At 33.2% G+C, this 25,619-nt stretch overlaps 1 pseudogene; it reads left to right on the top strand.

Moving 5' to 3' along the window:
* The first annotated feature begins 15,465 nt into the window (after positions 1-15,465).
* Positions 15,466-25,619, top strand: part of LOC122135773 — a 73,003-nt pseudogene continuing 62,849 nt past the window's right edge.

Below are 25,619 nucleotides of genomic sequence, written 5' to 3'. Positions count from 1 at the left end.
TTATTTAAAAAAAGAGAAAAAAAAATTACTGACCCCAAATTACTGACCAGTAGTGTATATTGTTATTACAAAATATTTATATTTTAAAAACATAGCTTCTTTTTTTTTTTTTTTTTTTTTTTTTTTTTTTTACTTTTTATTCATCAAAGTATCCTAAAAAGAGAGCTCCCTAAAAGCTAGTATCACATGTTCTGAAAAAATATTAAGCAGCAGAACTGTTTCCAACTTTGATAATGAATCATCATATTAGAATGATTTGCTAAAGGATCATGTGATAATGATCCTAAAAAATTCAGCTTTGCATCACAGAAATAAATGATAATTTAAAGTATAATAAATTTAAAAACAATTATTTTAAATATATCACATTATTATTATTTTTTTTTTCTGTATTTTTGATCACAAATAAATGCAGGCTTGATGAGCAGAAGAGACTTCTTTCAAAAAACATTAAAAATAGTAATGTTTTCCAAACTTATGACCTGTACTGTATATATATATATATATATATATATATATATATATATATATATATATACACACACATCCTAGTTTATTTTAATTGCTGACATATTACTGTTCACAGAGTTATTGTTCACAGCCTTCATTTTAAAACCAGCATCCAGATTGAATAATAAAATAAAGCTGTGACACTGTGAATCAGTCTCTGAAGAGCACAGAAATCAGCAGAGCAGAGTTATTAGATCTGGCCTCATGTGTACAGCGTGGTTTACGGCGGTCAGGACAGTTTCTGTGGCTAATTAACTCTGACAGGATGAACATACAGACCTCGGTTACTCCAGCAGCAGTCAGACAGGTGATGATATACAGTAGAAACATACTCCACAGTGCAGCTCATTAAATATATCTTGTTCAGTGTGCTGTAGGGAGACCAATAGGATTCCACTGTGGGCGGAGCTACGGAGTGCTTTACTGACCCCATCTAAACTGATCCAGACTCACACACTGTCATGACCTTTTATTAACATCAACAAGAACATTTAAAGATTTATGTAGAGTAGCTACAACAGAGACTTTTTTACAACAACAAATAATAATAATAATAATAATAATGTGTAATACTAATGTTCTTTCCTAAACAGATTTTTTTTCTTCTGAATCATCATAGTTAATTGTTGATTAATGTGAATCATTCATAAATAAATAAATAAGAAAGATTCACTGATTATATTATATTTAGGTTTTGTAAAGGTATGAAACCAAACCGTTTTGATTTTATTTATTTATATTATATAAACAATTTACTTTTTCATAATATAATATACATAATATAATATTATATAATAATATTTAGGTTTTGTTTTTGATACAAAATACAAAACCATATTTATATAATGATAAACATTAAAGTCAACTCAACAAGAACATTTAAATATATATGTACAGTAGCAGAGACTTTTTACTCTGCTTTTACAACAACAACAAATAATAATAATAATAATCTAATATGCTTTACTAAACTGATATTTTTCTAAATCGCCATAGTTAATTGTTGGTTAATGTGAATCATTCATAAATAAATAAATAAAAACGGTTCACTGATTATATTATATTTAGGTTTTGTAAAGCCAAACCGTTTTGATTTTATATTAAATATTTAAAAAAAGTATATTAAATATTTTAAAAATATTTATATACATTTTGTTTACTTTTTTATAATATAATATAATATAATATAATATAATATAATATAATATAATATAATATAATATAATATAATATAATAATATTTAGGTTTTAAGATTTGAAATATGAAAGATTTGAAACCATATTTATATATTAATAAACATTAAACCATGCATTATATTATAATTATAACAGAATTATATTAAATTTATAGAATAAATACAATATATAGTACATTTCTAATACAAAAACACAATGTAATAACATATAACGTTATAAACCTGTATTATCAGATTTTTGTTATATATTTTTGTTTTTGTATTAACTTATTTAATTTTATATTTATTTTTTAAAGTCGGCAAGAAAATGCGGGAACGAACAGATCACTTCATCCCCGTTACGCTTGACCTTCTCAGAAACCAGAGCAGTCACATTATCACTCAAACCAGATTAAGAGTCGAGGCAAATGTGAATTAAGTGTTTGTTCTTGCCGAGGGAGATGAACGAATCAATGAGAAACAGATGAGGGAGGGGGCTTTGGTTTGGATGTGCTTTAAATAATGAGTTTGAAAAGGTTACTTTCTTGGCAAATACAGTAGTACACTATCTGTGGATCTGAGAGTTTATTATAAAGGAATCGTTCACCTCTACCATCATTTCTTTCTCAAAGCAATGTCTCGTACATGAGAACAAAAGGAAATGCTAAGCTAAAATTACTCCATGTTTCTATATATATTCAAAGAGTTACGAGAGGTTTGTGTGAGAAACCCACACACAGATCACAGATTTTCACTAATCTATCACCACTTTCCCAGTTAATTAATCACATTAAGACAATGGGTTTTATATCTTTTTTATTTCGTATTACAAGTTTCCCAAATGTTATATTTAAGTGATGTTTTAATATGCAAATTAGGCATTATATAAGTAAATATGCATTGATTTGCATACAAGTCCAGAACAGAAATATGAACAGTGGATAAAGTCAGGTTTAAAACTTTGGTTCATATTATTATTATTATTATTATTATTATTATTATTATTATTATTATTATTATTATTATTATTATTATTATTATTATTATTATTATTATTATAGTTTGGGTAAATATGTGTAGCCAAAGAGTTTTTGTTTCATATATTTTTATAATATTTATTTAATATTTTAAATTTATTTATTAGGCTACTTATTATTTTATTTTATATGTACATTTACTATTTTATATAGTAATATATTATTTATATAGTATATATTTATATTATTATTCTTATATTATATTATATTATATTATATTATATTATATTATATTATATATATATTATATTATATTATATTGATTTTCTAATGATATGAAACCAAACAGTTTTCGTTTCATATATTTTATATCAAAGATTTAATATTTTAATTTACTTTTTTCTCTTTTCTGTTCTATTCTATTCTATCATATTTATATGAGCCCAAACAGTTTTCATTTGATATATTTTTGTTATAATATTTTTTATTTACTATTTCATTATATTATACTATATTATACAATTAATTTTATTCAAATAGATAAATTGCAATAAAATAAACACTTAAATGTGTATTTTGTTTTCTCTTAAAAAAAAAAAAAAAACCTTATTAAACCCAAATAGCTCAAATTTTCAGAATTAACCAATGCATGAAAACAGTGTTTTTCGCCTGTAGTTTCTTCCCCAAATGTCACGATTTGAGACACGAGGAAGCGTTTGGCATCATTGACGTCAAGCGTGCGTGAATGTGTGCGTTTGCAAATGAGAGCTGCCAGATCCGAGCGCTGAATGTGGGTCACACAAACGATGACAGGGTGTTCATTTTGCATGAACTCAGCCTTTATCACGGCTTTGAAAGGAGAGATTCTGCTGCGGGAGCGGGACAAATGCAGCGCGTTTCAGATCAGCTTTTTCTGCCTCTGTGACAGTGTCCTGAAAGCCAGAAACCTGTCAGGTTTAGAGAAGAAGATATATGAGCGTATCGTCTGTGTCTCAGAGGACGTCTGGTTCCTCGCCGCCGGCCCCTTCATCTCTGTCCAGCCGCTGGATCTTTGGGAAGCGTCTGCTTGTGAATGTGAGAATCGGAGTCGTGCTGTATGTGTATCACAGGTCTGCAGATCTGCACCGGTGTGACGCGCTCGGATATCTCAGCTGGTAAAATGCAAAGAGCTGTTCATGAGAAACAGAAAGAAAAAAAATAAATGTCACTGCTACCCAAGCCAAATAATATTTAATAACATTTAAACAATAAATGTATTTCTGAAGCTCTTTTATTTAAAGTTGAAGTTCCAAATGAGTGTTTTAAGCCACAGAAATGCTGCCAAAAAAGCCGTTGCATTATTTACAATGTCTAATCTATATTTAGACGTCTCTTCTGCTCAAAAAGGCATATTTAATAATAAAATAATAAATGAATAAAAAATAAAATTATCTATCTATCTATCTATCTATCTATCTATCTATATATATATATATATAACAGTGGGTACGGAAAGTATTCAGACATATATATATATATATATATATATATATACACAGTGGGTACGGAAAGTATTCAGACCCCCTTAAATTTTTTCATTCTTTGTTATATTGCAGCCATTTGCTAAAATCATTGAAGTTAATTTTTTTTTTCCTCATTAATGTACACACAGCACCCCATATTGACAGAAAAACACAGAATTGTTGACATTTTTGCAGATTTATTAAAAAAGAAAAACTGAAATATTACAATGTAATGATAATGAAAATAATCATTTCTAAAAAAAAAAAAAAAAAAAAAAACTTACTGATCCCGAACTTATGAACAGCAGTGCATTAAAAAATAATCAAATAAAGTACAAAAACAAATAAATAAAAAATCACCAGGGTCATTATAGGTAACAAAACAAAAACTGAATAAGAAATAATTAAATGAATGTTAATTGAACTGAAATACATTAAAAAATAAATAAATAAACTAGTTGCTAAGGTAATTTTTCTCATTTTAATCTGAACTTGATGTATTCAGACAAACAAAAACTATTAAAAATGAATGAAATGTAAATTAAAAAAATATATATTCAATTATAATATTAAATTAAATTAGTGTGAAAGTGATACTAAAATAGCAGTTACACAGCACGAAAAGAAAAAAAAGATTTTTCTTTGAATGTAGACAAAAATAAATCAATCAAATGGCTAAAACTCAAAACATTAATTAATTGCTGCATTAAATAAAACTAGTGCAATTTGCAAGTCACTTGAGTTTAATTACTCAAGCTAAAACAAAATCGAGTAGAAATGGCAGAAATTATTGTTAGCATTTGAATGAACATCAAACTTGTTGAATGCCACACGAACACTATCATTCTAATGTTAATAATGAAAATCCTTAAAGTGATCCTCCCCCTCCAAAAGTCAACAAAAAAAAAAGTCAAAAACTGACATGGAGAACTTGTTTCTTTGTTTGACCTGATTGGATCCGCCTCGTTCGTTAGAGGTGCGACGAACGGAGGAATAACTCTGAATCCCTCACAATAACACAGACGACATCACAGTCGAGTTCCTCTCGTTATCAGGTGTTTCATCTCGTTACCTACGTCTGCTTCCTCTGTTCTTCATTAGCGTCTGTCGCTGACATCACAGGCTCGTTACTGAAACAGTGAACATTGAGGAAACACACGAGGAGCTCAGAAGGAAAACTCAAGAGGAGGTTCATCTCAAGTTTGCTTTAGTCCGTCATCTGTGTGCAATAATGCTTTTTCAGCCGTTTACACACATTTTCAAAACTTTTCCTCTTTTTTTTTCCTTCTTCAAAACTTTACACACAAATCCAAGAATTGCACACATAGGAGCTCATGAAAGAAGAGCTTCAGGTTTGTTTTACTGTATTTTTGATAAAATAAAAGTAGCTTTGTTGAGCAGAAGAAACATAGCACGTTACCAACTCCAAACTTTGGAATGGTGTGTTATTGCTTTATTGGTTACACTTACTTCTTTCTGTGCATGAAATCCTTCTTCTGTCACTATGTGAAAAAGGGTGAAGACTTGTAGCTCTGATAGAGTGCATTTAGACCGAATGTGAGTGTGTGTAGGGTCTCTCACACAGCAGCCGTGTGTGTGTGTGTGTGTGGACGTGTGCTTTAGCTTTGATTGACATGTTTGTACATCATCTGTAACGCTGTACATCTTTGTTCTTCACCGGGAGTCTGATGGAGGGTTTAGACGAGCCGTCGCTCTTGATTTTAATTCCCAGAGGCAGCACCAGCACTTTCTTCTTTCATTTCTGTGTTCAAAGCGTTCAAGATGGCCAATAATGTCTCCAGCTTTCAAGACACGATCCCATTGTTGTGCGGAATGGTTTCATCAAAATTGTTCATCCTCATATGATTTTCTTTTCTCCAGAATGAGATGTTGAGCAGAATGTTCAGGCTGCGCAGTCAAGCTCTAAAGATGACGGGAAAGTATCCGTACTGTAGTTTGTGTGACTAGTTAAAGTCTTCTGAAAGCATGTGAAAGTTTAGTTTGAGACCACAGACTTGTGTTTGGTTTCAGAAAACAAGAACCAATGACATTTGGTATCAATGAGCCATAATATACATATTTATATTTCTTTATGATTAAAGAATTTCCTTTAATGGTGTATTTTGGAGCTTGAGAGCATCTGGTCGCTGTATGATGTTGTTATATGGAACATGCCTCATATTTATTACACGAGGACAGAATTTTTTATTTTGTTGCTGGGCAGTGCCATTGGTGTTTTGAGTAGTTTCTAGGATTTTCTGGTTGGTTGCTAGGGCATTGCTGTGTGGTTGCCAGGATGTTTTGGGTAGTTGCTAGGGCAGTACTAGATTGTTGGTAGGCTTTTCTAAGTAGTTATATGGTGTTTTTGGTGGCTTCTATGGTGTGCTGAGTAGTTGTTATGCTGTTTTTGGAGGTTGTTAATGTATTTTTGGGGTTGCTATGATTTTCTGATTAGTTGTTAGGCTGTTTGGGGGTTGCTAGGGTGTTTTGAGTAGTTGTTAGGTTGTTTTGGGGGTTGTTAGGGTGGCAGGTTGTTGTTAAGGTATTTTGGGGGGGGAGTTGCTAGGGTGTTTTGAGTAGTTGTTAAGTTGTTTTGGGGGTTGCTATGGTTTTATGATTAGTTATTAGGCTGTTTGGGGGGTGTTGCTAGGGTGTTTTGAGTAGGTGTTAGGTTGTTTTGGGGGTTGTTAGGGTGACAGGTTGTTGTTAGGGCTGTTTGGGTGGTTGTTAAGGTATTTTGGGGGGGGGTTGCTAGGGTGTTTTGAGTAGTTGTTAGGTTGTTTTGGGGGTTGCTATGGTTTTATGATTAGTTATTAGGCTGTTTGGGGGTTGCTAGGGTGTTTTGAGTAGTTGTTTAGGCTGTTTTGGGGGTGTTGTTAGGGTTTTTGGGGGGGTTGCTAGGGTGTTTTGAGTAGTTGTTAGGTTGTTTTGGGGGTTGCTATGGTTTTATGATTAGTTATTAGGCTGTTTGGGGGTTGCTAGGGTGTTTTGAGTAGTTGTTAGGCTGTTTTGGGGATTGTTAGGGTGGTGGGGTTGTTGTTAGGGCTGTTTGGGTGGTTGTTAAGGTATTTTGGGGGGGTTGCTAGGGTGTTTTGAGTAGTTGTTAGGTTCGTTTTTGGGGGGTTGCTATGGTTTTATGATTAGTTATTAGGCTGTTTGGGGGTTGCTAGGGTGTTTTGAGTAGTTGTTAGGCTGTTTTGGGGGTTGTTAGGGTGGTGGGGGGTTGTTGTTAGGGCTGTTTGGGTGGTTGTTAAGGTATTTGGGGGGGTTGCTAGGGTGTTTTGAGTAGTTGTTAGGTTGTTTTGGGGGTTGCTATGGTTTTATGATTAGTTATTAGGCTGTTTGGGGGTTGCTAGGGTGTTTGAGTAGTTGATAGGCTGTTTGGATGGTTGCTAAGGTGTATAGTAGTTTTTAGGCTGTTTGGGGAGTTGTTAGGGTGGTTGGGTTGTTGTTAGGCTGCCTTGTTTAGTATCTATTATGCTTTTATTAGTTGCTAGTCAATAATTTTTGTCTATGTTGCTAGGGTGTTTTGGGTGGTTTAAGAAAATGGATTAAATTCCATTTGAAATTATTATTTCACAAAATTCATTAATTAATAATTAATTAATTGCATCAAATAATTAAGTCATCTTTATATTATATTATTATTATATATAGTTTGGGTAAGTAGGGTTTTTTAAAGAAATTTATTAATTATATTTATAAATGACACATTTAATTGATCAAAAGTGAAAAAAAAAATCATAACGTTACAAAAGTTTTTGTATTTCAAATTTCGTTTTCAAAAGCTATTCTGGGTGGTTAGTAGGCTGTTTTGGGTGGTTACTAAGGTATTTTGGATGGTTGCTAGGGTGTTTTTGTTGGTAGCTGGGGTGTTTTGGGTGGTTACTAAGGTATTTTTGGATGGTTGCTATGGTGTTTAAATGGTTGCTAGGATGTTTTGGATGGTTGCTAGGGTTTTTTGTTGTTGTAACTTAGACAGTACTATGGATTGTAAAGAACATGATGGTTCAGTGAAGATATTTGAATTTGACTCTCATTCAGAGAGACACTTTTAATATTCATATTCAATATTCAAGAATGTACTAGAGGCGTATCAGCAATAAAGTTGCATTACTCACCTTAGAAAACAGACAAATACATTCATCATTTCCTCTTCTTCTCCGTGTGGTTTTAATAAAGCATTTTATTATGTGCAGGGATGCAGGAACCTGTTTAATAGACGCATCGCTTCTCACACAGCGTCTTCCATTCCTACGTTTTTCCGGGCGAGCCTCACATCTCTCAGTTCCTGTGATTTCCGTCTCGCCGCTCGTGACAAATTTCCATTTGCTGTAATATGGAGCGGATCCTGGAGTGCGGATGGAGCATACAGCGCGGTTTAATGAAGTGCAGAAACAGAGCCGCTAACAAACCTCCCGCAGTAAATTAGCCGGCAGAAGGTCCATAAAAGTGTCTCATATTCAGAAGCTGGCTTGAAATGTTCCTGGATCTGTTGACATATAAAAGCTCATTGTACTATAAAAACATCCTGTTTGTTTCAGAACTCAAATCTTTCTTGTTAGTCTGAAAGCAGCTTATATAGAAGCCAAGCACTTTTGAATTTGTCACATTATAAACAGTTCTGGGAATAAAGCATTGCAAGTAATGTAAGTAATCAGATTACTTTTTCAAAGCATATAATAAAGTAACACAATACATTTTTTTTATTATTATTATTATTATACATACACATCACTTTTAATGTGAAAGCACTTTTACATTTGCTGTAAATAGTTTTTTTTCTATATTGAAAACAAATAAGCCCTGTCCAGATTTAAAAAGTAACGCAAAAGTAACGCTTACATTCATTTACATTCCATAAAAAGTAAATAACGTAATTAGTTGTTTTTATCTAGGGAGTAACACAATATTGTAAAGCATCACTTTTAAAAGTAACTTTCTCTAGCTCCGATTATGATGTCATAGTGTGACGAAACCCCGCCTCCTCCTCCTCAGAAGAAGATCAACACCTACTTTGCATCAATAGCGGTGGAAAAACACATTGCATTGCCTTATTTCTGATCCTAACATTAGGAAAGACTGGATTAACTTTATGTTTAATAAAGTTTCAGATCGTGTCAGTAAGAGCCTGGTCATTTCTTGTAATCTTGTTATTTTGTAAAAATAATAATAATAATAATAATAGTTACAATTGCTCACAGCAAATGTGATAAAAATGGTATTTTGTTTATAGCTGGACATGCAGGGTTGATTAGCACCATGATAATGTTCACATCAGCAAAATGCAGCTTTATTTGACAACGGAAATGAATCTAACTGGAATAATGGCTTTGGGGCTGATATATTTTATGAGATCTTTATTAGCTCGCTGTGTTTTAAACATCATCAAATACTTTTGAATTTACGAGTGTGTCATCTCACGCTTCACTGGAGCTCTGTTCATTAGCTTTATATGACATGCTAGTCAATGCAAAACGGCTGCTAAATGGATAAGCAGGTGCTCATTTCTGTCTGCACACACTGTTGTTGTATGGTGTGGTGTTGTGGTTAATGATCTGACTCGCTCACTGAAGGTTTAGATTAGAATGCAGTTGAGCGCTGCATTGATCGTGTGTTTTTGTAGGCCAACCCATAAAGCCAATAGGATTTTCCATTGGCTTTTGGATTATTGCAGAAAATAAGCTCTGTGACTAACAAATGTTAATCGTTTATGTTCTTGCATGTTTCTTTCATCATCCCGGCTAACAGGGAACATTCTGGGAACTTTAACTGACGTTCTGGCAAATATTGTTCCAGTAACGTTAATAGATCATGTATTCAGGTTATCTGGTCTTTAATAATGTTCTCAAAACTTTTGCACATTATTTATACAACATTCATAGAATGTGTGTGTGTGTTTTTTTTTTTTTTTTTTTTTTCAGAAATGATTTAATTGGATGTTCATCTAATGTGTTTTATTTTTTTAATGTTAGGCTACTTGTTTCAGAGAACTTTCAAAAGTAACGTTCTCATAATGTTTGCAAAATAATAAAATGGAACATTCCCTTAATGTTCGCATAACCAAGAAAAACATTAAAAACTGAATGTTTTGAACTTTAGGAAAGTAATATTTTCATAACTTAATAGGAACAGTAGCAAAACATTAGAATACATTTTTAGCATTCAAAAAACCCATTGACTTCAGGGCAACAGAACCAGAAGTGCTAAAATGCTATTTGTTTTCGGTTTTTGACCAACAATGCAATTCATGCAATCTCAGTGTAGCCACAAGGGGCGCTATAGTGGGAATTAGTGTAAACTGTCTTCTTCTACAGTTTGTTTCTTAGTTATGTGAGTGTTAAAGGAAACATTAAGGGAATTGTATCATTTTGCGAACATTATGAGAATGTTTCTTTTGAACGTTCTCTGAATTTTCTGAAACAAATATTCAATTGCAACATTTAAAAAAAAAAGTTTAAAGTGTTTCATAAAAAGTTCCATGAACATTGTACAAGTAACATTTTTTGCAAACATTTTGAAACATTGAGTTTCACTCAGTGTTTGCTTTTCCTCTAAATCCCACATTATTCCCAGAGCCGTGTGCTGCTCGGAGGTCCAATCCCAATGCAAATCGCCGAGATCCTTTAGAAACGCATTGATATTCCACACGTGTTCTCATCTGTCATAGGATGGTGCATTATTATTATTTACGTCCCTTGTTAAACGTGGCGTTCTGTCGGGCCGCTGGCTGGGTGCCGACACTTTCAATAAGAGCCCTTTGTGAAGAGCCCTTTGAGAGCGTCCAAAGCAAACTGAAGCGAGCAGCACACGGTGCCAAGTGAAGCATCAGCGTTTCAAAGTTGGCTGGTGCTGTTAACTACTTTGTGGAGGTGCGTTGCACTCCATTCGTTTAATGTGGCCTTTCATTTAATGGTGATTGTCAGCTGGTGCCGCTGGGAACTTCCTCTTTGTTCGTGCTGCGCCTGGAACAACGGCACTAATGCATCAGTGAGTCAGGATCATAACTGCATCTTCATTATTGATTTTGCAATGGAAATTGTGTTCCCATTCAAACAGCTGCACTGAACGTGTGTTTTGAGGTTGTTGTTATCAGCGATGCTGTAGTATTAGTACTAAGTAGTAATAGTGTCTGATTCACACATTACAAGCTTCATTGCATTGCCACATTTAAAGCACAAATCTTTGGTAATTGGGTTTATTTAGGTATTTATTTATTTATTTTATTGTAGTTTTTTTTATTATAGTTTTCATTTTAGTTTTAGTTGTACTTTATTGTTTTGTTTTTTAGCTTTTGCTTTATTTTAGTATTATTTGTTATAACAAATAATATATTACAATAATATAATATAATGATTATAACAATTTTAACAATTTATATGTAATTGTTTTATTTAGTAATAATTCATGTATAATTCAGAAATAGTATATATATTGTGTGTGTGTGTGTGTATATTAAATACTGAAATGACACATTTTTTTTATAATAATATAGTTTTATTACCATTTTGAATTTACATTTTAATTAATTAATTTATTTATTTTTAGTTGTCATTTTAGTTTTAGTAATTTTGTTATGTGCCTTTGTCATTTTAGTAGTTTTTAGTTTATCAATTTATTAGTGTTTTTTTTTTTTCTGAAATTTTCTAAATGTTTTACTTTGTTTATTTCAATTTTAGTTCCACAAAAAAATAAAAAAGCTGTTCATAAATATGCTGCTATTTTCTTTAGCAAGCAATTTATTATTATTATGAAATATTTTATGGTAATTCATAATTGCATTTTGGTTTTCATTTACATCTTTTTATCAAAATCAAATTAAAATAAAATCAAACTCCCCTCCTATTTATTTCTGCTAGAGCTTTAATAAGCAGAACAGGCTTCTGTTAAAACGTTGGCCATAAATGAAATACTTCACCCGCGTGCTAGTGTTGTCAGTCAAAATATAAATCAACATTTTATGCCGAACATAATTTTTAGGGGTGAAATGTGACCTAGATGTGTTGTTGAAATCCTCTCTCTGTTATGTAAAAGTCGGAGCGTTTGTGAATGTTTGTCCATCGTTTTCTAAAAGGCTCATTAGCAGCTCCTTTGCCTTTAACTCTCTGGTTTCCATGGCAACTCACCCCACATGCGTAAGGCTTCTCAAGCAATCTAAACCCAATTTAGGCGTCTTCCCTTCAGGCCCGGATACCTGCGTTAAATACACACCTGTAGAAAGTGCTCTCACATATCTGTCAGAACATCTGCTCCTGTCACAGGTGTATATATCAGAGCTGGACACAAACACACTCCACATGAATGTTAGAAATGACTGATTTATTGCATAGTAAATGTCATCCGTACTGTTGGTGACAGTCATTTTAACAAATTAAGCTGACTTAAAAATGGAGTTGAATCTTTAAAAAACAAAATAATGGGAAAACATACTGACTTATTGATCAAATCTCTTTTTTAACTGAAAATAAAAACTTTTCAAATTAAATTGTATTTGGTTTAGCTTAAGATGAAATACTAAAATAAGCTAAAGTTAAAAAAAAAATTAATTATTGTTTTTTTTTTTATTTGCAAATAAAACTAACAAATTAATATGAAAACAGAAAATATTAAATATTAATAAAAACTTTTATACTCTGCTGCATTTGTTTAATAGTGGTGTTGTGTTGATCATTTAATATTATTATTATTTATTATTGCAGATTTATTTATTTATGCGTGATGATGCAGTTGCTGTTAGGTTTATTTTACGACTTTCCAGCATCTCTCAAGCACACTGTACGTACTGTACCACAGATTAATAACACACACACTGAAGCCCTTCAGCCAAGACCCACTGTACTGATATTTACAGTAAAATCAATAGAAAGCCCTCGGCTCTCAGCGGGATATTGATTGACTCTTACTGCCCTGCACACACTCGAGGAAACACGAGAGAAACTCTTACTTTACTCAGAACACGCCAGAGTCGTCTCGATGCTCGTGCGATTTCAGAATCAAGTTTTATTTCAACAGGAGTTTGGCCTCCATGATGCTCTTCTAATTTATTTGAGAAGAAGGACAATTCAAAGCTCGTCGATGAGATCAATGAGACACGGCGCTCTGAGTCAGACGTGTTGAAGATAATGAGCAAAGACGTGTTTAGAGACAGTTTGGTCACTTGGATTTGATCGAAGCGGACTCTTTGGTCAACCCCACCAGTGTAATGTCCAGCTGTAGGCTTTATAGGGAGCATCAGCGGCTGTTTAGGGTTGTAGAGCGCTTCACGTCCACCGGCCGACTATTGATTTGAGGAAGGAATGGTCACTTACAATGAAGCAGCAGGGCAGCGTTCACATCCATTTCATTCAGATCAATACTAACAAAAAGGATTCAGAGAAAGGTCTTGAGCTCTGAACCTGCTTTGGGTGAATGTGTGTGGAGATCAAGAAACAGATGAGACTTGAGCATCGAATAAATGTCAAAGCAGCCTTAGATTGGGTCCATGCAGGCTTGAGAAATCAAAAATAAACTCTCTCTATTAGACTGAGATCGTTCACGGAAGATCCTGAGCAGAACACTCAACAGAGTCTCAAACTGCTCAGATTTATTAATAGTTTTAAACTTTTGAGTTTTTATTTTTAGATTTTCTGTTATGAATTAATTTTAGCTAATTTTTAAAAGTTTTTTTTTTTAAACTTGTATGTTTTTGTCATTTTAAATTTTGTCTATATAGTTTTTAATTATGTAATTTTTAAAGTTTTTTGTGATTTTGATTTTATCATTTTTAATATTGTTTAATTATGTCTATATAGTTTTTAATTTTCTATTTTTTTATTTATTTTATGGTGTTCATATTTGTATTATTTTTAAGTATGTCTTTATTTTTTAATGATCTAATTTTAGTTTTTGTAATTTTGTTGTGTGCTTTTGTCTTTTTTAATATTTTAAAGTATGTCTTTATAGTTTAATTATGTATCTAAGTTAAAAATTTTTGTCACATTTAATATTAAGAATGTCTTTGTAGTTTTTCATTTTCTGGATTTAAAAGTTTTTGTAATTTCATTGTTTTATTTTTATTACTTTAAAGCATGCCTATAATGCATATTTATTTGTTGTTTCTGTCACGTTTTATATTTTTAGCATGTCTATGTAGTTTTTAATTATTTATCTTAATTTAATAAATATTGTCATTTTTATATTGCATCTAAATAAACTCATCTAAACTCATCTAGAAAATAAATATTTGTCTATATAGTTTTTAATTATCTAATTTTTAAAAAATGTTTTTATGTGATTTAGTTTTTGTCATTTTTAATATTGTTTAAGTATGTCTATATAGTTGAACTTTTTTTTCTTTTTTTTGGTGTTAATGTTTTATTATTTTAAGCATGTCTATAGTTTTTAATTATCTAATTTGTAAAGTTATTTTTGTGATTTTGACTTTTAATATTGTTTAAGTCTATATAGTTTTTAATTTTCTAAAAAAATGGTGTTAATGTTGTATTATTTTTAAGCATGTCTATATATTATAAAAATCTAATTTTAGTAATTTTAATCTTGTCTTTTTTAATATTTTTTTTAACTATGTCTTTATAGTTTAATTATGTATCCAAGTTTAACATTTTTGTAATTGTTTAGTTTTTGGCACTTTTAATATTAAGTATGTCTATGTAGTTTTTAATTTTCTGAATTTAAAAGTTTTGTAATTTCATTATTTATTTGTATTATTTTTAAGCATGCCTATAATTTATCTATTTATTGTATTTTTTCTATATATTATTTGCATGTCTATGTAGTTTTTAAATCACATAGTAAGTTTTTGTCATTTTTATATCACATTCTAAATCAAAAAACTCATCTAAAAAAACATCTTAATAATAATCTAAATAAAAGTCTTTTTTCTAGGCTGAATTTAAAGTGTTTAATTTCATTTTATCTGAGTTTCCGTTCATAATGGAAATTTTATGTTTTTAATTTTTCGTTTAGGATAATGATAAAACCCCTGATACGAACCACACCGCCTCCACCATGGTTTTATATCTGTACTCTCTTCCTTCAAGGGAACTTTAGAAAGAAAGGTCTGAGATAAAAGGTGAAAAGTATAATGAAACATGATGTGAATCTATAAATGAACAGTAATTCCTCTCGCTGAGCTCCTCTGGACCTCTTTGTTTACTCTAGTAATGTCATGTAAATATCCTTTGCACCGAGCGGTATCCTGAAACAAAAGGACTTTAATTACAGGAACTGATATGAAGGCCTGTAATTATTTTCTCAGTTTGATGAAAAAAGGCACGCGCATCTAATTTACTGTAAGCAGAGATGTCATTACAGGAGGAAAGAAACAAACTCAATCAGTCACCAGGTCGAGAGGGCTCAAAACCATCTGCCACCAAAGCTCACGGCCACAGTGAGCAAGTATACAGTTATGACATACAGTTACATGCAAACTAATAACTTCAACTGTATATCACAATATATTGCTTTCTGAAAATATCTATTATTTAGAAACCTAAATCACAAGTTTACTGTTTTGCGTATTTTTGCTGTAACCAACTGCAACCTTGGTGAGCAAAAAAACAATTATTTTTTAGAAACATTAAAAAGACAAAAAAAATCGACACTTGTATATACAAAAAAGGTTTGTCTCGGCAAATTATATATATTATTGTTTCTAAATGTAATTGACGGTGAATGCTAGGAATCACTGCAAGGAATGCATTCTGGCACATTTCAGCACATTTCAGCAAGGCTTGTGTATGTTTATGGCTGCTCATGTGGAATGCCGTTTCATCTCACGAGCATCAGTTGAGCGTGTTATTCTCTGAGGACTTATTTCATTTGGCATTCATATTCATTCTAGCTGTCCGTACGACGGAATCCGTCCTCCACGTCTTCAGAATCAGCTGTGAAGGAACCGTTTACAAAAGGCTTTAGGGCAGATTTTTGCGAGAAGATGTTGTGCTGTCAGTGAAATAGGACAGGAATAAAGTAGAATGACACACAGGACGGGGGCTCACGAGATAAAACAGTGACCTTTCACACTGACGCGTTCTTAACCATATCTGCTGGGATCTGGATCAGATTCCTGGAAATGAACACAGATGCATGGTCTCACGTGTTTGACAGTCTCGCCGGCCGCATCGATGCTGACGGGAAATGACCCGAGGAATCAAAACTGATGGGAAAGAAAGACAGACAGCATCACACGAGCCTGTAGAGACGGTGTGAATGCACAGCCAGTTGTCAGGAACAGTGCTTATTTACACAGAGATACAAGACACGCGGGACTGCTACGGAAAACATGCTGATACTTGTTAGTTCTTTGTTGTAGTGTTTTGTTCGCATTTGCCGTTCGTCAAGCTTTATTTTTTATGGTTTCATACTTTTATCATGATTTTTTTCGTGCATTTTTGTCTGTTTTAAAGGAATATAAATGTATTATTGGAGTTTAAGTACACACACGTGCACACAACCCCGTAAACGTGCATATATATCTACACATTTATACAAATTATATATTTTTGAAGTGAGTAGAATGTTGATATAAACACCTTTATTAGTGTTCTATCTAGTCACATAGATGATTATTTTTTATGTATCTGTATGATGTGCACTACAGTTTTTATATTTCCAATTTAAATATATATATTTTTAATTTAAATCAAATTAAAAGTGTACAGTAAAAATTATTCAGAATTATTTAAAAACATTATTTGATCCACACCAAACTTTCTTTTTTATGTATATATTTTTTTTTATTTTTTTTTATTTTTATCTATTTTCGGAAGGGTTTTACTGCCGTCCCCCCCCCCCCCCCCCCCGAGGGGTTCATATATCATTCACGTTTTTATTACAACCATTATATCCTTAAAAGTTTTTTTTTTTTTTTTTTTGCTGATTTATGGGGTGATAGAGAAATTGAAAGCCCTCTCTGTTAAAACACCTTTGACTTATGTGACCCTGGAGCAAAAAAGCAGTCGTATTAAGTCGCCCGGATGTATATTTGTAGCAATAGCCAAAATACATTGAATGGGTCAAAAACTTATCGATTATTTTTAAAGACAAAAAATCATTAGGATATTAAGTAAACGATCATGTTCCATGAAAGATATTTAGTAAAATTTCATAAACATTAAATATATCAAAACTTAATTTTTGATTAGTAATATGCATTGCTAAGAACTTAATTTGAAAAACAACTTTAAAGGTGATTTTCTCAAAATTTTGATTTTTCTGCTCCTTCAGATTCCAGATTTTTTCAAATAGTTATATCTCAGACAAATATTGTCCTCCTAACAAAACCAGACATCAAGGGAGAGTATTATTTATTTTTATGTTTATATGTGTATATATAGGTATTCATATGGCCAAGCAAGTAAACATGTGAATTAAACAAGGACTTTGACAGTAAAAAAAAATCCTGCCTTGTGAAATCCAGTACTCTTAGTAAGTTGTAAAAGTTTAGTTTTCTGCACTTGACGTGTCTCCTCCATTCTTGTAGTCTGTATTTTAGCTCTCGAGCTCTCCGTGAGACTCACCTAAAGGGCCAAATACTGTCCACCACTGAGAAAACCTACGGCTCGTTTAATTAACCACAAACGAGACGACGAGCATGACAGCAGCAACAGAACCAGGATCCAGACCTTAAAAATCTTACAAAAGCCATCAATTACTGTGCACACATCTGATTCTTAATGGCTCCTGGTATGCATTAGCATGTTAAGATAATATACTTTTTTATGTGTTTTATTTGTCACTTGCTCAAAGGTGACGACTAAGCAGGAAGCAGTATGACGACCATAAAGTCCATTTATGCATTATGAGTTTTATATGCTTCAGTTGTATTCATGTGGGAATATTAGCCCTTACTGTTCAGGATCATGAGTACTTTACCGTGGTTAAAAAGGGTCTGTTGGCCATTATTTGCATTTTTACATTTATGCATTTGGCAGATGCTTTTATCGAAACGACTTCTTAATTGCATTGATTCCACTCATGCATGTCCTCGGTGTTTTTGCCCTCCATTCTCTGCTGTTTGAGCAGCGATATTAAAGCCAGTTGAACTTTTGAGACCACTTGATATGATCGAGCTTAAGAATGTGGTTATTTATTTAATCATTCGATACGACAAAAGATTGAGGTTTTTTCAGGTCAAAACTTTACAGGTTTTACTTTTAAACATCCAATAAACTACACCTGTAAAAAATGATGCTTTGAAGTTTTTTAATATAATCAAAGATTATTCAAGTACATGTAATTACTATTTTAGTCTTTTCTTCCAAGTTGCATGTTAATGTTGTTCCTAAATATGTTCCCTGCCTTATGTTTTTTTTTCTGTTATTTAGTTATTTATTTAAGTAAATTGTATGAAGGCTAATTGAACTTAAATTGACAAACTTTAATGGAATTTTATTTTTTGATTACAGTTTAGAGCTTGGCAACCACACTAAATATATATATATATTATATATATATATATATATATATATAAGATATATATATATATATGCTAGTGTGTGTGGTGTGGTGTCCGTGTGTGTGGTGTGGTGGTGTGTGTGTATACGTTTTTTTTTTCTACATAAATATGTTTAAGCTGAAGAAAAACTGAAATAAAATTGCAACTAAAGCAAGTATAAAAATATTAAAACTAAATAAAAATGACAAAAACCAAAAACAGAATTACTACAATTTTACCAAAAATAAAATGACAAACGTAAAATGATAAAAATGCAAGATCATTTGAATATTGTTCTATGTAATGTATATATTTATATCTACCCCCCAATAATGATCGTGGTTTTCAGTATTATAAAAAAAACATAATATACAGTAATGTATAATATCTCCTCAAAATCTGTTTTTTACATCTATATGTGAAATTCAGTTAAACTGTGTATTAATATAAAAAGATTTAAAAATAAATAACATATATCATATTTTACAGTATAATTTATTAAAGCAATACAGATTTTTCAATTAATAAAATGGCCGCGCCCGCCAAAAAAACAATGCAAACAAAATAAAAATGAAAAATGATTTCCTGGATTTAGCATAACAGTTGACACAAATTCGTCAAAAGTAATCAATGACTCACGTCAATGGACGGTTCTTTGAACTGCAGGTCATTATTGATTAATGCATGTTCTACTTCCTCACAAGTTTCAAAGAATCTTATTATCATGCGTTTTTAGGGAAGCAGAATTGTTGAAATCAGAACCAGAAGCTCTTGTTGATTCCCAGCCGTGCACCATATAGTGCTGTGTATAACTGTACTGTACAGTCCTCAGATACTGTGAAGGTTCAGACAGGGAGACAGGCATCCGCTTCAGTGCAAGAGTTACCGCGTAAAGTAAACAGGGTAAAGCTACAGCTGGATTCTCACAGGTGCGTTGTGGGGACCTTTAGAGCGCATTTTAACGAAAACATGAAGAGGATGGCTGACAACAAACCTCCTTCTCTGCAGTCCCAAAGGAGGGAAAGCAGCAGGAGTAGTATTTTTGCCTGAGGGCGTCTCAGCGTGTGTCTGTGTCACACAAAACACATCCCAGCATGCACTGGCACTCTTTTAGCACCCAACTGTGACACTCAACCCCGTAACTGTACGTCCACCGAGGACTCTCGCGCCGCCTGGATTTCTCTGTTCAATCACAGTCCCAATTAGTTGCTGTTTGCCCCTGGCACGTCCTTTCCTGTGTTTAATTACAGTTAATGCAAGGTGATTGCTGTTTGCCATCATAATGAGTTAGTGAGAAGGTTGAAACAGTTTTGAAAGATAGTCTCTCCTCCGCTCCGCCGAGGCTGTATTTAGTTGATCAAAAATACAGTTTAAATTGTGAACTATTATTGCAATTTTAATATATCTGTTTCTATGGTGGAATAATCTGTTAAACTGTAAATTTATTGCTGTTGATGTTGCAGCATGTATTTTCAGGCATCATTACTCCAAGTCTTCAGTGTCACATGATCTGCAGAAAGCATTCTAATAGGGATGATTTGCTCTCAAGAAAATTTTCTGATATTTCAATGTTTGAACCACAGTTGTGCACTGAAAAAAATAAAAAAAAATAAAATAAAAAATATAATAATATGGTGGTTGCAACCTAATTTATTTTAGCTACATAAACAAACAAAAAATAATTGTTAAGTAACTAAAAATAAATTGATTGCAACTGCTTACCCTTAAAGGACATTTAGTAAAAAGCAAATGAATTTTTTTGTTTTTATTTATTTTATTTTTTTTTTCTTTTTGTGTGACCTGCACGATCACTTTTGTGAAAAACTCTGGTACCATTTTACTTTTCAGGATTTGTCACAGATGAATTGAACAAGTTCAAAAGAACATCATTTATTTGAAACAGAAATCTGTAACATTATGAAGTCCTTCCACTGTCACTTTTGATCACAAATATAATGAATCCTTGATGTTTGTTTGTTTGTTTGTATAGTGCTTTTTAAAAACAACTTAGTTGGACAAAGTGCTGTTCCAATAAAACCAAGCTTCAGCAAGAACACAAAGAAATCAAAAAGCCAGGAACATTAACATAACAATATTTAAAATTCATAGAGAAACCAAGACAGTCAAAGAACAAGCTCGACCCAAAGCTTGGGCCAAATAGATGGCCTTTTAAACGAGATTTAAAATGATGCAGGTCATACTCGGCCTCTCTAGGGGCAGGTTATTCTAAAGAAAGGGGTAGAGAAGATTGTTTTATTTGTGCAATATTTCTTTAAATGGAAAATATCCAGCCTTCACCACAAAGTTACATGCGTATGTACATATGTTTCTCGAGCAGCATATTATTATGATTTCTGAAGAGATCATGTGACACTGAAGATGCCAGTAGGAGTGCTGCGAAAATACAGCTCTTGCACATCATCAGAAATAAATTACAGTTAATATACATTCACCATAGAAAAACAGCTGGTTTTAAATTGTAAAAAAGTATTTTACAATTTGACTAATATTTTTTGATTCAAATAAATGCAGCGTCGGTGAGCAGAAGAGACTTTGTGCTTGAGTTACAGCAATCATAGATGATAGGATCTCAGCAAAGCGGGGCTCTTAAAACACAGCAAACACTCATTATTTGTGAAGTTGTTCTGCCTAAGCTGTCTTGAGCTTGTTAGAAAACGTTGTTTATGTGCATTATGCCGCTGTAACTCTTCTGGAGTTTAATGACTCGCAAAGGTTTTGTGTTTTATTATTTTGCGTGGGCATGATTTCAGATTAATTTTCACACCTGCCAAAACGGGCCGTGAGAATGATAATGAACGCTCTAATCAGAGTAGTCCCACAAATCAAGCTCGTCGTACGTGTTGTTTTTTTTGTGTTACCCAACAGGCATCTGGAATCATTAATTCACTTCAAGTCTTCAGTTACACTCCAAATACTTTTAGTTTAGCACAGAATGACAATTCTGTCCACCGCCCACGTCTTCTTTTGTGCTCCGCGGTGTGGGTTTGGAACGACCTGCGGGTGAAATAAACTGATGACAGGAATTTAATTTCCAGCTTGAAAATGCAAACAACGAGCTCGGTGGCTCTAAAAGCTAGTGGCACGTTTGCCTCTTACAGCTCCTAGTGACATTTCCTTCCACCTCAGGTGGGCAGCCATCAAAGTCAGTCCTGGTGCCAGCCGTTAGTCTCTAATTGCCAGAGTTCAGGTTGCTCTTTGGTCATTAAGTCAGCCCATAGCTTCCCAAATTAGACATTCCTCGCCAGACGAGGACAAAAACTACAAACGGGCCACAACCACAAAGGAGTACAACCTTAACAACGGCTGCTGCCAGCTGTGCCATCTACAGGTGGCTTTCTGTCATGCTGATGCATGCTGGACTGTTCTGTGAGATCTGAAGAGCAAATTTGAAAAACAAAAATTTGAAGATTAAAAACCTTTGTTTTGTACAGCATGTTGGAAAAAAAAAAAATGATGATTTGCAAAAAAAAGTAAAAAGAAATAAATAAAATTCACAACTAGCCGTCATGAGGGAAATGAAGGAAAAAACCCTAATTCACAGAAGCAAGATTTAATACTTATGAAGTTATGTGCGTATCTTATTTAGAACGAATTCAAGCATTTATAAATGTCAAGCCTATGAGCCTGTGCTTATATTTACTTCTGAGCTACACAAGTATTACACCATTTTATTTTTCAGATTTTTTTTTTTTGTTTAAAATACATTAAAACTGGACAGGTGTGTTTCAGTATTTATATAATATGAATCATGTGTTTAAATTTACTTTCATCGGAACATTTATTAAAGGGGTAGCCTGTTTCAGGATAGGGATTTATATTCTCACATTACTTAATATTTTTAAAAAAAACAAAACATTTTTAATTTATATTTTATAATTGCCTTTAATAAAACCTGAATGCATTTTTGTTCGTACCTGTCCTTGTATTTTGACTGAACGACTATCCCAGAAAAAAGAATCTTTTAAACGAAGTTAAGAAAATGTTTGCGTATTTTTATGAATTATTTTCCCTTATTTAAGAAAACATGTGAGGTTACGGTGTATGATTTTGTTGCCGCATAAAAACATAAAATGTGATACATAAAAGAAACAGGATAGATTTCTGCACTCAGAATATCATAATTATTTGTGAAATAAAAATGAAATTATTTAAATCAGCATAAAATCTGTTCGGTGGTGAAAAACAATTTAGATTCATTAAAAAAAAGCATGGTTAAACATGGCTTTTCTTGTGATAAAGTAATATTCAGTGAGATCAAATGTATGAGACTGAAACAAATTGGAACTAAATCATGATATATAAACCTGGGTTATTGTGTATTGAGGCAAGGTCAGTTTATTCAATAAAAAAATGACAGAAAATCTTAAAAGAATGCCATATGTGAACTGAACACTATTAAAAGCATACTGTGACACAATGATCACATTAGGTGACATATTATGCATATGCATATAATATTATTAAATCTGCATCCCAAATGCATGAAAATTTCATATGCAATTCAAACTAAAAGGATCTTTAATGTTAGACTTTTTTAATGTGAGTCAAAAGTTTTGTGTTGTAATGAAAAAAGAGTAGTATTAATGTGTCATTTTAACTTATGAAAATATGTTCAAAACACTTTACTAAAATAAGGCTTTATTGTGTCTGTTTGGATGCAATGTGTGGCTAAAATATATATCTATATGCATGTGAAACTGGGCGAGAGTTTAACCGAATTGTCCCACGGTTCAGATTTCAGATTCAGACAGAACTGGCGTGCTTGTGGTGTTTTTTTCTGCTAGTAAGTGAAAACCCCAAGAAAGTGTGAGTGACTCAAAACCACAATCAGACATGCTTTGGAATCAGATCCTGCATTAGAAAACACAAAACAAGTACTGGGTTTAATTCAGCAATCATTTCCAGCTTTGTTATGCATATTGTTTTTTTGTATTTCAAAAAAGATAGAAGAAAATTGCATTTAAAACAGGAGTGGTGTTGGTCTCCGATGTGGGTGTTAGTTCATAAAGGAGGAAAAATAGCACAAATAAGACTCTTCTGTCATGCGGAGCGGTCAAAATGATAGGTGGAGCGCTCATGTCGAGCTGCAATCTGAGCCACAGTTGGAACGAGGATGTTGAGATCTGATCTCGTAGAGGACTGAACCAATGTGAGATCACTGGCCTCATTTTCATTTTGAAACATGAACACTCTTGTGTTAGCTGCTTGTAAACGATCTGTAGTGTGTAAAGCGCTATATATGTATGCAAATAAATGTGACTTGATTATGATGAAGTAACTGTGTTTCTCTCTTTTCTGTCACAGCGGTGCTTCAGGTGTCAATATCACTGAATAAAGTGGAACTGAGTGTTGGAGAGTCAAAATTCCTTCACATGCACAGGTAAGAACGAAACCTGCTGACACATTAACACACCTGACTTATCACATCAAATATACATCTCAATGATCTGAATGTTTTTAGATGACTAGATGTGGACTAACATTTGCAGTGTGCTTTAAAAGTTAATACACTGCAGTTCAAAAGCTAGTTTTTTATTCTTTTTTTTTTTTTGAAAAGAAGAATTTTCTGCTCATCAGGTCTGCATTCACTTGATCAAAAATACAGTAAAATTATGAAATATTATTATAATTTAAAACAGCTGTTTTCTATGTGAATATGTGTTAAACTGTAATTTATTTCTGTGATGCGCAGCTGTATTTTTCAGCATCAATTACTCCAGTCTTCAGTGTCACATGATCTTCACGAAATCATTCTGATATGCCGATTTTTATGCTTCAAGGTAACGTTTATGTTTTTGCACTCTTTTTACTCACTTAAAACCTGATCAAGGGCTGATTCCTTTCAAAAAAACAAAAAAAAACAAAAGCATGCAAAATCATGAATGGTGGCTTCTGGTGTTCTATGCATCATGGAAGCAAATGGAAAAAAAAAAAAAAAAAGAAAAACAAAAAAACAAGAAAAAAAAAAAAAAAAAAAAAAAAAAAAAAAAAAACTTACCCCTCACGTTAATCCAGAAAACTGAGCGCTACAAGCTCTGCTGTTTTTGTCTTTCCTCGGCTCTCTTCTCCTCATCTTTCTAACTCTGTTAAACTCGCTAACAAGTCCCTCACATGTGACTCGTCCCAGGACTCCAGCGCTCTCACGGAGAGGTTGGGAGTTCAGGCCCTTCTGATTGCAGAGGGCCAGAAAAACAGACTCCCACACGGCTGCTTTATGACCTTCAGCAGAGCAGCTTTACAGAGCAGATCACCTGGAGTCTGCATCTGGCGCTTCGCTTCGTTCCTCCATGTGGCCTCTCATGTAAAGCCAACAGCGACCAGAGCTGGGGCAAGAGCTTGAATACAGGAGTAAGCTCAGACAGGAGTAAAACCAGATCTGTCGCAAATGAGTAGGCTATAAACGCTCTAGATGCGACTGGATTTTTCATGCAGGAATTGTTTCTATGGGAGCATGCATGTGAGGTTTTTCTTCTAACTGTGTTAATAAATGCCTATATGTTGATTTTTCTTCAGTTATTGGTGAGCCGGTGAGCATAAACTGGTTCAGTCCTCAACAACGGCTGAGCGCATCATCTCGAATCAGAGAGTCATCGTTGCATCACGGATGGCGCGTGCGGTCCAGGCTGACCCATTTACAGCGCCTGCATCATCGAGGGCGCTGGGATTTACAGATGCCAGGCTGTCGACGCCAAGGGACAAAGCCAGGAGGCCGCGGTGGTGCTGGAGATTTACCGTGAGTTGATGAAGGAATGTGCATATGAATAAAGGAACTGATTTAAGCAATGCCTAAATGTCCCTGAAAATCCGTAACACATTCCTTGAGGACTACCGGTGTGATTTTCACTTGCAGTTACTGGTGAAATAATGATATGAGCCTCTGAAATGATGATGAAATGTTTCATGATGCTCATCATTATCGACCTTTCAGTAAGTCTTCCTTGAATACTGTGGTGTTTCTGGGCAGAGTTGAACTTCTTCATCTTACAACAGACACAGA

This window comes from Cyprinus carpio, chromosome B1 (genome assembly GCF_018340385.1).
Source record: "Cyprinus carpio isolate SPL01 chromosome B1, ASM1834038v1, whole genome shotgun sequence".
Lineage (NCBI taxonomy): Eukaryota > Metazoa > Chordata > Actinopteri > Cypriniformes > Cyprinidae > Cyprinus > Cyprinus carpio.
Note: the sequence above shows the minus strand (reverse complement) of the source record. Positions and strands in the feature narration are given on the sequence as shown.